Source organism: Felis catus, chromosome A3, assembly GCF_018350175.1.
Source record: "Felis catus isolate Fca126 chromosome A3, F.catus_Fca126_mat1.0, whole genome shotgun sequence".
Lineage (NCBI taxonomy): Eukaryota > Metazoa > Chordata > Mammalia > Carnivora > Felidae > Felis > Felis catus.
Window position 1 is genome coordinate 10,747,820 of NC_058370.1, and position 14,216 is coordinate 10,762,035.

Genomic DNA, 14,216 nt, shown 5'->3' on the forward strand with positions numbered 1-14,216 from the left:
GTGCTAGACAGGGCCAACATTATGCAGAGCCTGGCGGGAACGAGGATTTTATTCTCTTTGTGAAGGGAGGCCCGTTCGCACACAACGATGGCGCGTCGTTGGGGGAGTGCCACCGCCCTGCTCGAACCTGGCCAGGGAGAAGGACAGGGCCCCCTCGCCCCGGGCTCCGGATCTCCCCTTTCCAGGCTCTGCCCCCCCCCCCCCCCCCCCCCACAGAACAGGCGCAGCGTGAGACAGCACACGTGGAAAGGGGCTGGTGGAAAAAGTGACTCACTGCCGGGCCTGGCAGAGGACCCTCCCACTGCCGTATCTGCTTTCTGTGGGAGCGGGGAGAAGCCACGTTCCACAAGGGCCCCAGGCCCCCTCCGGGTCACACACGCCCATCTCCCCCTTCCTGGTGAGCTGCAGGTCAGGTCAGGGTCCTCGGCCCCGCTGGGTCTCCTCACGCTGCGCGCGTGTCCCGGCCGCGGAGCCCTGGGCTTTGGGAGCGCACACCTGCGGCGCCCAGGACCCCCTCCCGCCGGCCGGCCCGCCAGAGCCCCGTGTGCCCCAGCCTCCAGAAACGTCTCTTTTGCAGTTGCCAGTTGGCAAGGCAGTTGTCGGTAACCGAATCCCCAGCCCAGGAAATGTGACTTCGCCAGGACACCGGAGCCCAGGAAGGGAGACACTTCTGGGCCCCGGGCTGACCACAGACACCGCGGAGGGCAGTTCCGCACCGTGGCATCGGGTGACATCACTGCGGCTTGTGTCCGAGACGTGACACGAGGCCAACCCCTGAGGTGGCCGGACCCGGGGCGTCTGCGGGAGGTTTCCCCTCCGTCTGCCCACCAAAACCCCAGGCGCTTCTATTTCTGGCACCTCGCAAAGATGGATGTGGTGGTTGGGGAAGGGAACTAGCTGTTAACGGACTTGCCAAAAACACAGACCAATTGCCAGCTCTACGGACCTTTGCGTGGAGGGGGGTTTGACGTTAAAGATTTATAAATTTATAAAATACTACCGCTAAAACGACTTGTTGGAGCCTTCTCCGGCACCCTAGAAAAACATGTAACCAAGGAAACGCCGGAAAAATTTCCACACCCCTCGGAGCAAACAGTGTTTCAACCCTGTTCTTTAAACGGACACACGGCCAGTTTCTCTACAGCCGTCGAGCTTTCTGCAGAGGCACAAAAGCCGCGGCACCGATTAAAGTGGATTTCCTGGGGGTACTTCCACTTCCTAAGATCCGAAGGGAATGAGCCAGGGCCTCCGTGTCCTGCTGGGCCCCGACTTGTGACAACGGGGGCTAGAAGCAGTGGGGGAACTGCAGGGAGTTTTGGGTGGCCGGTGAAGCATCCGGGTATAGGATCGGAGACCCGAGTTCAAATCCCTCCTCCGCATCCCTCTGTTCAGGTAACACTGGGTGGGTTTCATTTCGCCTCCTTCTGGAAAATGGAGATAATGACATTTAGCCTCTCACTACGTGCTGCTGGGAGGACTGGAGGCTGCCATACGTGTAAAGGATCCGGTTTCGGGGGGGTGTGGCAATTATCAGCCGACCCCAGGACATCTCCGCTCTGCTGCTGTACGTCCCCCAGCGGCCTGGGTGCCCTGAGCTCACTGTCCGCACGTCCAGCCCTGGAGGGGTGGCATCTGCCCAGGTGGCTCTGAGCTCCAGGCTCTCGGGCCCGAGTTCAAGAGTGTCACGAGCGGCGGGTCTGCACCACTGGCCTGTCTCTCTGAGCCCAGTCTCCTCTTCTGTCTCATGGCCGCAGGTAGCGCTCACCCAGCCGGGGCTGCTGGGCGGATCAGGGCGGCAAAGCCTGGGAACCTCTCTGGTGACTACGAGGTCCTAGACCAAAGTGAGCAGACGATCTTTTCCTGGTCCTTTTCTCCCTTTAAATGGAGTCTTCCTCCCTCACCCGTTCTCGGTTGTACTATTTCTCACCAGAGCGTGCAATCAGTAGCCAAGCGGGTAAGAAAGCCAGTGCTGGAATGTGTCCAAATGTGCCCCTGTAAGAGCTCCAGATGAGGCCCGAGACCAGCTCTAACCCCACGGCAGCCAGTCCAGGCAGAGGGCGAGGGCCCCCCCACCCTGCCCCAAGCATCACACGGACGGCAGGCCCGGGAAACAACATCAGGTCCTACGTCTGTGTTTGTCACGGACTCGCCCGCATACAGCAACCCTCCAGCCAGGCAGTCACAGAGAGAACACTTTTGTGATCTCAATTTGTAGGGTCACCGCCAAGCATTTACGGGCACGCGGAAGTTTATTATTAAGGATTTCAAGCCTACGACAAAGGACAGAGAGTCACCCACCGCCCGGCTTGGCTCACATCTGCTTCATGACTTACGTTTTTTAATTTTTACCGAAAAATCACAGATGTGTAGAAAAGTGCACATCGACTGTGTGATCGGCTGCGTGAATTTTCACAAAGCGAAGCCAGCATCCTGATTAAGAAACCTGTTACCGGTCTCCCAGGAACCCCCTCACGTGCCCAGGGTTTGTTTTTAAGAAACAAAGCTTATCGTTGTGACAGATCAAGTTAAGGCCTCATGGGTAACTCCCCCCACCCTGCCTGCTTCTCTCTCGCGCCCGGTACCAATGTCCCGAATATGCCGCTTGTCATGCCCAGATCTGCCTTGACCTCGACAGGACTCAGGCACGCACACGTAAACAATGCGTGCTGTTACTTGTCAGGCTTAATGCTTTGCATAAATAAAACACTACGCTTTCCTCAGTGTTTTGAGATTTGTCCGCACTAATAAATGTAGCCGTAGCTCATTCTCGCTGCAAATGTATCACAAAGCATGGCTCCATCGGCCTGTTGATGGACACTTGGGACAGCTTCTGACGTCACCCTGTGACACATGTTCACACACGATGCTGGGATGCACATCCTTCCACGTGGCCCCTGCAGGTGGGAGTGAGAGTTCTTCCAGGGCATCTAAGCGGGGGGTGGGCCCGGGGTGTCACAGGGTATGTGTGTGTTCAATTTTGCTCTCCCCGGGGCGTGTGGGTGGGGGAGTGGGGTGTCAGAGTCACAAAAATTTTAAACTGGAGAGAGTATCGTTGACTTTCTGTCCAAAAGTCACAAGCTGTCAGCCAATGGAGCCGGAAGAGTCTGCGTCGTATTTGAATAATGAATGTTAATCCTCGCAAATGGGCAGGCTGCACACCAAATCTAGCCTCGAAGCTTGTTGCAAAAAACTGAAAAAGCTTGACAATTCTGGGCCCAGATGGTTGCAGAGGTGCTTCTGGGTGGGGGGGGGGGGGACCCTGGAAGTCAGGCCAGGCAGAGAGACCCCCCGAGGTGCTCCGCACCAAAGCAAAGAGATCTGGAAGGCAAGGAAAGGTGCAGGGAGAGGGAGGGGGGAGCAGGGGGAAGCGAGGTGGGCCAAGCGGCTGGGGATGGGCCGGAAGCGTGGAAATGCCTGGAACCTTGTAAGATGGAGTTGTGTTTGGTCAGGGAGACGTAAGTAACGTCCTCCAGCGGTCGAAACCTTCTCTGCTCCCAGACGCCTTCCTGGAGTGTGAGAGTCAGCCTCTCTGTGCTCCTCGCATGAGATGTGTCACCTGCAGCGGTGGCCACCAGGCCGGAGACCAGCTCTCATCCCAGCAATTTCAGTGGGAGCGAGAGTGAGGGCCGAGAGGTGCCCAGGGGAGCAGAGCCCTGAGAGGCCACCATCATGCTGAGGCAGCCCAGGGCCTCCCCATGCGCCGGGTGGTGGGGTTAGAAAAATGGGCTTTCTAGAGCCTGTTAAGAGTGGAATTAAACTGTATAAACTGAGGGGCGCCTGGGTGGCTCAGTCGGTTAAGCATCCGACTTCGGCTCAGGTCACGATCTCGCGGTCCGTGGGTTCGAGCCCCGCGTCAGGCTCTGGGCTGACGGCTCAGAGCCTGGAGCCTGTTTTGGATTCTGTGTCTCCCTCTCTCTCTGACCCTCCCCCGTTCATGCTGTCTCCCCGTCTCAAAAATAAAATAAACGTTAAAAAAAATTTTTTTTTAATAAAAATAAATAAATAAAACTGTATAAACCGGATCAAAACTTACCCTTGTCTGTGACCACTGCTTCCCCTCCACTCCCTAAAAAGGACTTTCAGGATCACCCACTGTTTTCTAGCATCCTGTCTCTGGCCAGTCACACCCGTCCATGGGCGACTGTTCGGACACCTCCCATGTCACACCCTGCCCCAGCACGAGCTCTTTTCCCCACTCTAACAGTCAGTTCTGAGGTCTGTGGGGTCAGGCATGAGACCCCACCTTGCCACTGGCTGTCAACAGGGCTTCCGGCATGATCCAAGCTGGCGTGTGCCTCAGTTTCCTGCTGACAGGGGCTACGGCACCTCAGTCACAGGGCTGTTGCAAAGACAAAATGGTGAACAGTACCCGCTCCCCAGGTGTTGGTCTGCCCTGCTGTTAGCACTGTACGGTTGGCTCCCAGGACCCCTCTCTCTGAGCCACGGGCAGTGGGACCGGCAGCCTGCCCTGGGTTCCCCAACCCCTGCACTGATCTCTCCAGGAATCCCAATGCCTTATCCTGCACACACCACACCACGACCCTGAGGCCAGGACTGGCACCCTCAAGTCCCCACACCCCAAGTGTCGGGCAGACAGGCCCCCAGTACTCAGGCGCCCACCCTCAGTGTCGGCCGAATGGACCCCACTTTCTCCTATGGCTGCCTGGGAAGAGGTAATTTTCAAACCAACCTGAAAGGTAAAGAGCCAGAAGTTCAAAGAGGTTAGCCCAAAGCCACACAGCCCCACGGAGGTAGAAATAGAAACCAACTCCAAAGTCCTAACTCTTCTCATCATTACCCAAGGGCTGGGAACTCAAAATCATTTCTTCTGTTTTGAGAATGAACTCAGTGCATCCTTTGAGTGGGGTGGTGCTCAGGGTTAACCTCACCCCAAGCCCTGAGGCCGGATGGTCAAGAATTCAGCTTGGGTGAGAAATTTCCTTGGCCCCGTTCTCCGTTCCCTGCCCTGGCCCCAAAGCCTCCGCCCACCACGCAGAGGAACCTGCTTAGTTGAAGTGGGGGTGGCCTTGTTTCCGCCACCTTCTCCGGGATCTGGAGGGATGCTGGATGCTTTGTTCTCTCTGCTCGAATTCAGCACCTGCGTCTGTACAATTCACACAGTTCCGCCCCTTGGCACCCGTTACAGAGGGGGGAGAAGGGCGGGAAGGTGATCTGCCCCACCCCCCCGCCGCCATTCATTCGTCAATTCCTCCAACCCAGACTCCTGAACTTAGATGAATGGTCATTGAACTTTACGTGAAAAGTACTACTTTATGAAACCCCACACCGAAAACCAACCATAATTTTCACGTTCCCCTTTGGCTTTTAAAGACGAAATTTTTATTTCAAATAGGGAGCGGGGCTCTGGCCTTCCTCAACCCCTGAGGGGCCCTGATTAGGTGTCCATGTCAAGATGTTTCCTGAGCCAAACAAAAGCTGGTTTATGCAAAATCTAAGATCCTCACAAGTCACTTAGGGCTCAGACAAGCCTTTGTGACAAACGTCTCTAATCAGTTCCATCCCTACCCGCCTCCAGAAGTCTATGGAAGAAATAAGCTTGGCCTCCAAATCGTAAGGCACAGAGGCTCTTTGACTTCTTCGGGCCCCAGCCCCTTGGCCCATCTGACGGCTGCTCTGGGCCTCTGTCCAGAGAAGTGTGCGGACTGGCCTATAGCACTTAGCATTGGGCCCCGGGCTTTCCACAGTCATGGTTAAGTCCCTTAAGTCCCCAGTCATGGTTTTTTAAGTAAGCAAGTTACAACAACAGAGGGATGTAATCCATGATCAACGCAACTGTCCCCGGGTACAATACTTATGGGTGCACGTTACAGTCCCCGAATCTGCCGGCTGGAAGCACAGTGTCTGTGTGAGACAGACGCAGGTCTGATTCCTGTCCCTACGGTAGGGCAAAGGCCCCCGTCACTAAAATTTTGAAACATGAATGGGACTGACTGTGCAGAGCTGCCAAGAGGATCGAGCTAATATTTGTGAGTTGCACGGAAGGGTCCCTGGCACATGGCAAGTACCCAGGAAGTGTTCACTCGTACCAGCATCACTGGGCCCTTCTCCTTCCGGGCTCTGGGATGGACAGATCAAGCCCTCTGCCCGCGTAGACCTGGGACTCCCTGGAGCCTGCAGGGCTCACCTCTGTGCAGCCACTAGAGGGAGCACTTGCCTAACACAGAGGCCTCGCCTCTGCAGGGCCTTCCACCAGGGACACCGGAGACGGCCACCTTCCCCGCAACATCCACTGGCGTGGGGTGGGTAGGGGCGTGGACGGCCCTGCACCTTGGACGGGCCTCTAATTTACAATTTTTTTTTTAATTTTTTTTTTCAACGTTTATTTATTTTTGGGACAGAGACAGAGCATGAACGGGGGAGGGGCAGAGAGAGAGGGAGACACAGAATCGGAAACAGGCTCCAGGCTCTGAGCCATCAGCCCAGAGCCCGACGCGGGGCTCGAACTCACGGACCGCGAGATCGTGACCTGGCTGAAGTTGGACGCTTAACCGACTGCGCCACCCAGGCGCCCCTAATTTACAATTTTTAATTTACTTGGCCTGAGAGTTCCCCTTCTCCGCTACCTCCCAGGGTGGGCCTTCTCCTTGCTGGTCTGAGAACCTTGGTTTGTGTGGCAGGTTCAGGGTGATCAACGATGACTGTCGGGCCATTTCCCTTGGGGGAACGCTCCATATCCCGGCCTTCCTCACAGCGGCCACCGGGACCCAGTTCTGGCTGAGGGCTTGCAAGCGGAAGCTCACCGGGGCTTCTGGAAAAGGCTCTATTCCTGTTTGCGTCACAGACGCAACAGGCATCCTCCTAACCCTATCTTCCCACCTTGGATGCTGGTGGCTCCGGTGGCCATCCTGACACTGTGAGGTGACGAACCACAGACAGGTGGAGGGCAGAAAGACAGCCTGGGCCCACCCCTGAACTTCCTGTCCTTCCCAGGAATGTGCTAACACTCCTGCCCCTTCTGAGCCCCCAGTGGCTACCCCATTGCTCTGAGGATAAGATCCCAGCTGAGGCTGCTAGGCCCCTGCTATAGCCTGGTCTCCTGACCCTCCCTCCCTCCCTCCCATCCGTCCATCCGTCCATTCTGACACACCAGGCTTCTTCTCTGCTGCTCTACTATGCAAAGTCCACTCCTGCCTCAGGGCCTTTGCACTTGCTACTCCCTGTGTCTGCAATGTTCTGTACCCAAATTCCCAACCCAGGCTCTCATCATTCAGGTCTCAGCCCAGACGTTCTCTCCTCAGAGGTGCTTTACCCCACGACCTCCTGCTCCACCCGAGTATCGACCTGCACTATGTACCCAGCACCATCAGCAATGCTGGGTACATTTATTCGGTGCCTGGTTTAGTGAACTTCCTCTCGAGGAGAACTGAAGTTTCCAAGGGCACGGTGTGTGGCACGGGGTAGATACGCGGGTAACACCTGCCCAGTGAGCAACTACATTTACCTCTTTTGCTGGACCTCCTTTGAGGAGGTACCTGTTATTTGCAGTCACAAAAATTCTTGGCCAAGATAACGGAACGGAAAAATCACCCCCAAACCAAGCAACACAACATGTTCTGCTCTGGCTGCCGCGAGGTGAGCTCTCGTTCTGTCTTCTCAGCCTCCTGCCCTCCCTCCGACGCACACACCCTCCCCGCCTCACCCCGAGACACGGCTCGTTCATCTCACATCGGATGTCATTCCTGGCGTTAGCACTCACCTCCTGGGCCAGGGCCTTCTACTGGATTACGCAGTTACGGCAGCACGTCCCCTGTGGACGTTCATCAACAAAGTGGATGCAGGCAGTGGCTGCCTGTGGTGCCCCCTTAGCTCACAGGTGAACCCCGACTTCCCCAGCAGAGGGTTCCTGGAAAAGTATACAAACAGCCAACTTGGGCAGAGCCGCGTGCCGAAATGCATCCAAGGGCGTGCTGCTAAGAGGAAGGTTTGCGAAGGAAATATGAATCACGGCCCCCATGGCGCGGCTTTGTGCATTCAGAATTCATTCATTAGGGTTTCTGTGAAAACTCAGGCTAGCCACGGCATTCACAAGCACCCTGAACCATCCAGTACAATCTCTCCAACCTGCACGGTGGCCGAGAGGTCTGGCCCTGCGGTCACACGAACCACGCATCAGCTGTGTGATATCCGGCCAATCACTGAACTTCTCTGTGCCTCGGTTTCCCCATCTGTAAGTGGCCATACAACACGGAGCCGCCTGATGGAGAATGTAGTCCAGGCTTCTTGGAGTGTGATTTGGCCGAATCAGTTTAAATGAAATACGCAAAACCCCTTTTACTCCAAAACGTCCCTACTAGGGCACCTGGTGGCTCAGCTGGTGAAGCATCTGGCTCTTGATCTCGGCTCAGGTCATGAGCTCGTGGTTGGTGAGATCAAGTCCCACATCAGGCTCTGTGCTGTCAGGACAGAGTCTACTTGGGATTCCCCCTCTCTCCCTCTCTCTCCCTTTCTCTCTCTCGCAAAGTAAATAAATAAACTTAAAAAAAAAAAATGTCCCGACTAGGAATCTAGCTCGAGTGAGATTTATGTTCTACACAGCAACCACCTAAATGTCCCTCGACAAAGGTGGGGATTGAATAAGTTCTGGCACCAGCAGAAAACTGAAAAAGTATACAGCCATTAAATTAACGAGGTAGAACTTACTGAAAGGCTCAGGATGGGGGAGAAAAGCACATTTTAGGACAATATTACGACAAGATTCCTTTTAATTCTTTTGGAAAACTGTATTCAGCACGAGTATAAACTGTTGCTCAATTAAACCCATGGTCTCCAGGCTCCATGCCCTTCACTGTGGGGAGCGGAGGTGGCTTTGTCACTGCACAGAGCAGCCTGGCTGCCGGCCACGGGGCCAGACATGCACTTGGCTGTCCCGTCTCCACCGGCATCTGCCCTTGCCCGCAAGCGGGCGGGCACAGAGCTCCAACAAATACATACACGAACCCTTGAAATAATGCTCGTTTGGTTCTCTACCTCAGAGTCAGATGACAGAATGCAAATCTCGCCGCGTCCACCAGGGGAATGGGGACTCAGGTGCTGCTGCTCCAACGTGGGGGGGATCCATTTGCTGCCGTGAGGCTTGGGATTCTAGGGTCTCAGGGGCCCACAGGACCACTCCATGGACTCTCTGCCCCGTGTCCCTTTTCTTTCTCAGTGGTTTTTTTTTTATATATATTTTTCTGAGATACACACACGCGCGCACACACACACACACACACACACACACAGCACGAGTGGGGGCGGGGCAGAGAGAGAGGGAGGAGAAGAATCCCAAGCAGGCTCCGCACTGTCAGCACAGAGCCGGGCGCGGGGCTTGAACTCACCAACAGCGAGATCATGACCTGAGCTGAAATCAAGAGCTGGACGCTTAACCGACTGAGCCCCCACCGGGCGCCCCTCTTCCTCAGTGATCTGAATGCTTCTCCTTTACCCCCTGCCCTGGGCTCCACCCTCTCTTTTCCTGGGGGTGATTGGCTCTCTGCTTTCTGTCCCTGGGAGGGGACGGACGGCAGGGGGCAGCTGCAAATTCTGAAGGCGGAGAAAAGAAAGGAAGGAGGAGGAGCCCCACGTGAGGATCAAGACTAAGGATGGAAAACCCGAGAAGCAGCCGGTTCTCTGTCAGCAAGTGGGGAGCAGTGGGGACAATGCCCAATGACGCCCAAAGTGCCCCTTCTGCCTTGAGCCGCTTCCCAAAGACTGCTCCCTCCGTTCCTTCTGCCATGGGCACTCCAGCCTCCAGGAGAGGGGGGAGGCGAGTGGGAAGAAGCCCACAACACAGGCTGAGTCGGGAGGACACTCCGGGGGGGGACCTGGATCTGGGGCGGCAGGGCTGGGGTGGGGGCCGGCAGAGGGGCAACTCTCCAAGGCTGCACCAGCCCAGCATCAGACAGCGCATTTTCTGAACAACACTTCTCATCTTCTTTTGACAGTTGTGAGTGTAAAACCCCTCCAGTTGTATATTTTTAAGTTTATTTATTTATTTTGAGAGAGAGAGAGAGCAAGAACAGGGGAGGGGCAGAGAGGATGGAGGGGGAGGAAGGGAGGAGAGGGGGAGAGAGAGAGAGAGAGAGAGAGAGAGAGAGAGAGAGAGAGAGAGAGAATCCCAAGCAGCTCCGCACTGTCAGCACAGAGCCCGACGCAGGGCTTGAACTCACCAATGGGGAGATCATGACCTGAGCTGAAATCAAGAGTCAGACGCTTAACCGACTGAGCCACCCAGGCGCCCCAGAACTGCTACAGATATTAAGGAAAGAGTGGAACCAAGAATCCTGTTGGGGCCAGCAGGCAGTTTTGATTCTGAGATCTGCAACCAGTTCGTTCGTGGCCTCTCCCGCAGGAGAGGGAGCCAAGGGGTTAGCGAGACAGCTCTCCAGAGGGCAGACCAGAAATACCACACTTTTTTTTACCCAGGGCCAGAGAATCAAGATTTTGGATTATGGGTCAAGAGGCAGAACTGAATATATGTATGCTATTAACAAGATTTTTAAAAAATCTCCACACATTTTTTATTGATGAAATTCAAAACACAGTAACTAAGTGCAGTTTCAAAGAATAATACAAGTTTGGGGCACCTGGGTGGCTCAGCCGGTTGGAGTGTCTGACTCTTGACTTCGGCTCAGGTCAAGATCCCAGGGTTGTGAGATCGAGCCCTGCGTCAGACTCTGTGCTGACAGCACAGAGCCTGCTTGGGATTCTCTCTCTCTCTCTCTCTCTCTCTCTCTCTCAAAATAAAATAAAATAAAATAAAATAAAATAAAATAAAATAAAATAAAATAAAATATTAAAAATAATAAGAATACAAGTCTACTAATGAGAAGAATGGAATGTGGATGAGAATATTTTGCTTAACTGGGGTTCCCAAGTTAGTGTTCCCTATCACTGAAATCAACCGCACAGTTTGACTTTTTCCAACAGTGTTAAAAAGGTAAAAACTTTTCTTAGCTTTTGGGGCATACAAAACCCAGCAGGCACCTGGACCACTGCTGATTCTGGGGCGAACCGCCCCGGGGCCCTCAAGGCCCACCCCGGAAACCTGGCCACTTCTCTAAACCTCCCAGGTTGGGGTACACGGCCAACACCACACAGGCACCCAGAGAAGTGCAACTTCTCCACCCACTTTCTGTCGACAAAAACCAAAAGGCTACAGTGGGTGGTTCTGATTTGCCTCGAAGACAGCACCTCAAACTTGAATCTCAAATGGACTCTGTGCCACTCAGCCAAAGTCATGAGATCACCACCAGGGAGGAGCCCGGGTCAGTGGTGGGGAGACAGTTGAAATGCAGGTTCCAGGACCCAGAGAGGTTCCGTCCTCAGGTTCCGTCCACAGAGAGTCTGATTCTACGGGTCAGAGACGGGGCCCGGGAGTCTGAATTCTAACGAGTACCACCTTCGATCGGCCAGGTGATTTTACGGTAGGTGGTCCACGGGTCCTACTTAGAGCAACGCTGGCAGAGAGGAAGGGTGAGGAGGTGGGACAGGAATGCTGAAGTCCTGCATCATGAACAACAGCGGCCGTGCCCGCAGGTTGCTATTACGGGGTGCCACCTTCCTGTCCTCCTGACCCGCTCCTGTCTCAGAGAACCCTTCCTTTCCTGCAGCCCGGAGCTAGGAAATGCCGTTCAACCCATTTAACTTCTGAGATGCCGGGAGATTAGGTAGCTTACCCCAAGTCACCCGGCTAGTAAGGTGTGCAGCCAGAACTGGAGCGAGCCAGCATCACTCCAGGGCCTGGATCTTTACCTCTAAAGCTTCTATCAAGTGGCTTCTGGTGACACAGGGGCTCACAAAGCCATTCTCGAAACCTAACAGTTTGGCAACACCTGGAAAGGAAGGGGAGTGGGAATGACAGCAAGGCACGGGGGACCTACTATGTTTCCAGTTCTTCAGATACAATCTGTGTTATTCTCGCAACAGCCCTTCGCGGTAGAGGTGACCATCCATATTTATCGCACAAGGACATTCCTCAAAGGCCGGGGTGCAGCAGCATGCCTCAGCTCACAGGAGATAAGTACAAGAGCCTACCAGGGTCAAACCGAGGTTGATCTGGCCCCAAGTCAGCGCCACTGATGCTCACTGCTATCAGTTTTCTCGAACCTCAGAAAGCCCTCAGCTCTGTATCCGTCAGCTCTTGCCGCATAACAAACCATGCCAGAACTCAGCAGTATACATGGGAATTTATCATCATCTCAAAGGTTATGTGGGAAAGCTGAGTCGGGTTTTCGCTACATGTGTTTATTCTGATGGAAAGACAGCGCCTACCCAGGAGTTTATTATTCTCGTGGGTAAAATCTGGAGCTACCAGAAAGGCAGGTGGAAGTGTGAGATCCTCCTTATGGTCTAGGCTCAAAACTGGCACACTGGCACTTTTACCCTCATTCTATTGATCAAAACAAATCACAAGGTCAAGGGCAACCTCAGTGGGACAGGGCATATGTTTCTTGAGCAGAGGCTGAAGGGCGTAGGAAGAAAGCGAGTATTTGCTGAACAGTAATCTAAAGGCTGATCTGGAGGATGGGAGAGCTACTGGAACTCCTCTGCTGTCGTGTGTCCAGATACTCTGACACTAGGACGCCAAGTGCTTAGTCTCAGCGCGGGAGAAGCCAGACGTTAATTCCGCGACAGCAAGGCAGGCGACAGACATGAGGAAACCAGACAGGGTGGAGGGGCCCCTGGTGACTCAGTGTGTTAAGCACCCGGCTCTCGACTTCGCTCAGGTCATGATCGCACGGTTCACGGGTGCAAGCCCCATATCAGGCTCTGCGCTGGCCATGTGGAGCCTGCCTGGGATTCTCTCTCCCTCTCTCTCTGGCCCTCCCCAACCCATGCTCTCTTGCTCCCAAAATAAGTAAATAAACTTAAAAAAAAAAAAAAAGGAAGAAAGCAGATGAGTGCAAAACAACAGGGGGTGGTAGGGACAATGACTCTGCCCGGCCACTCCCTGGCTCCTGCAGACGACCGCGGATATGCCACCTTTCCACTGACCCTTGCCACCCTGGCCCTGCCTCCTGAGCACCTGACCTGCCATCATAGGAGAGGTGACCCTCCGAGAAGCAACATTCTAGGAGAAACTTGCTTCTGTTCTTGCCGTATGGCGTAAAGAGGCTTTCTCAGTACTGCTGGTGGTCTACCCGAGCCCTTCATTACGCCTTGCTGGGCTCCTTCCCCGGGAAATCAGGGATTTGTTCATCCTGCTGTTTTCCTCCCCCAGAACTCCTCACCGAGGGGCGGGATGGAGGCACAACCCGGTCACTAGTAGTGTAAAAATAGACAGGTTTGATCACAAGAGATTAGGGTGATAACTAAGTGGCCTAAGCGTTCTGCAAGACTGCCTTGTAGGAGGAACGAGGTTGAGCAGCCTTGAGCAGAAGGATGGGACTCTGGAGAATCAGGGCTGGGCAAGGACCCGGGCACCAGCTGTCCCCCCGACACCTGCACCGACCTGCAGACATCAGGAAGGACGTCCGGCCAAAGTCTGGCTCTGCCCCAAGCCCGATCTCCCACCACTGCAGCGACGGTCCTGTGTGTTAGGTACTGTCCCCTTGTAGTAGAATCTGCCATTTTTGTGTATTTCACATCCAGTCCTCTTTTTAGAACTGAAACAGCGCCCCAACATTTTTGAGGGCCATCCCCCCCAACTGTCACCGTATGTGACAGAGTGGGGCTGTTACTTCTAGTGCTGGACGCCAGCAGGAGTCAAAGACACCCCAGGCCACAGCTTCCGTGTGCATCTCGTGAAGTAGGATGCACGGCCGAGGCTGTGGGGGCCACCTCGGCCACCGGCAGCCAGCACGGGGTCAGCCCCAGCTGTGCCAAGCCCTACTGGAGCCTGAGCCAAAGAAAACATCAGTCAGGCTGATCCTGTCTTTGTTTAAAAGTTTGATATTCTGAGGTAGTTCAGATAGTTGAGCATCCGACTTCAGCTCAGGTCATGATCTCACAGTTCGTGAGTTCGAGCCCCGTATCGGGTTCTCTGTTGTCACCCTGGAGCCTGCTTTGGATCCTCTGTCCCTGCCTCTCTCGGCCCCTCCCCTGCTTACTCTCTCTTTCTCTCTCTCAAAAATAAATGAAAACATTTAAAAAAACGTTTAATATTTTGCCTTGTGGATATTTGCCATGGATCCTTTTTGTATAGATTTCGATTTTTAAAGTATTGCACCCCAACGTAATTTATCTCGATTCCTCAGCTTTTTGGCAGCCCCCGA

The 14,216-nt window shown here is 54.3% G+C and overlaps 2 long non-coding RNA genes across 3 annotated transcripts in view; one reads left to right on the forward strand and one right to left on the reverse strand.

Annotated features, from left to right (window-relative positions):
- LOC109497935 overlaps positions 1-14,216 on the reverse strand; it is a 154,728-nt gene that overhangs the window by 32,708 nt on the left and 107,804 nt on the right. The gene's annotated exons all lie outside the window — the stretch shown is intronic.
- LOC123384273 lies at positions 11,351-12,172 on the forward strand. The gene is made up of 2 exons (XR_006595086.1): positions 11,351-11,426; positions 11,929-12,172. It is a non-coding gene; the product is annotated as an uncharacterized LOC123384273 (long non-coding RNA).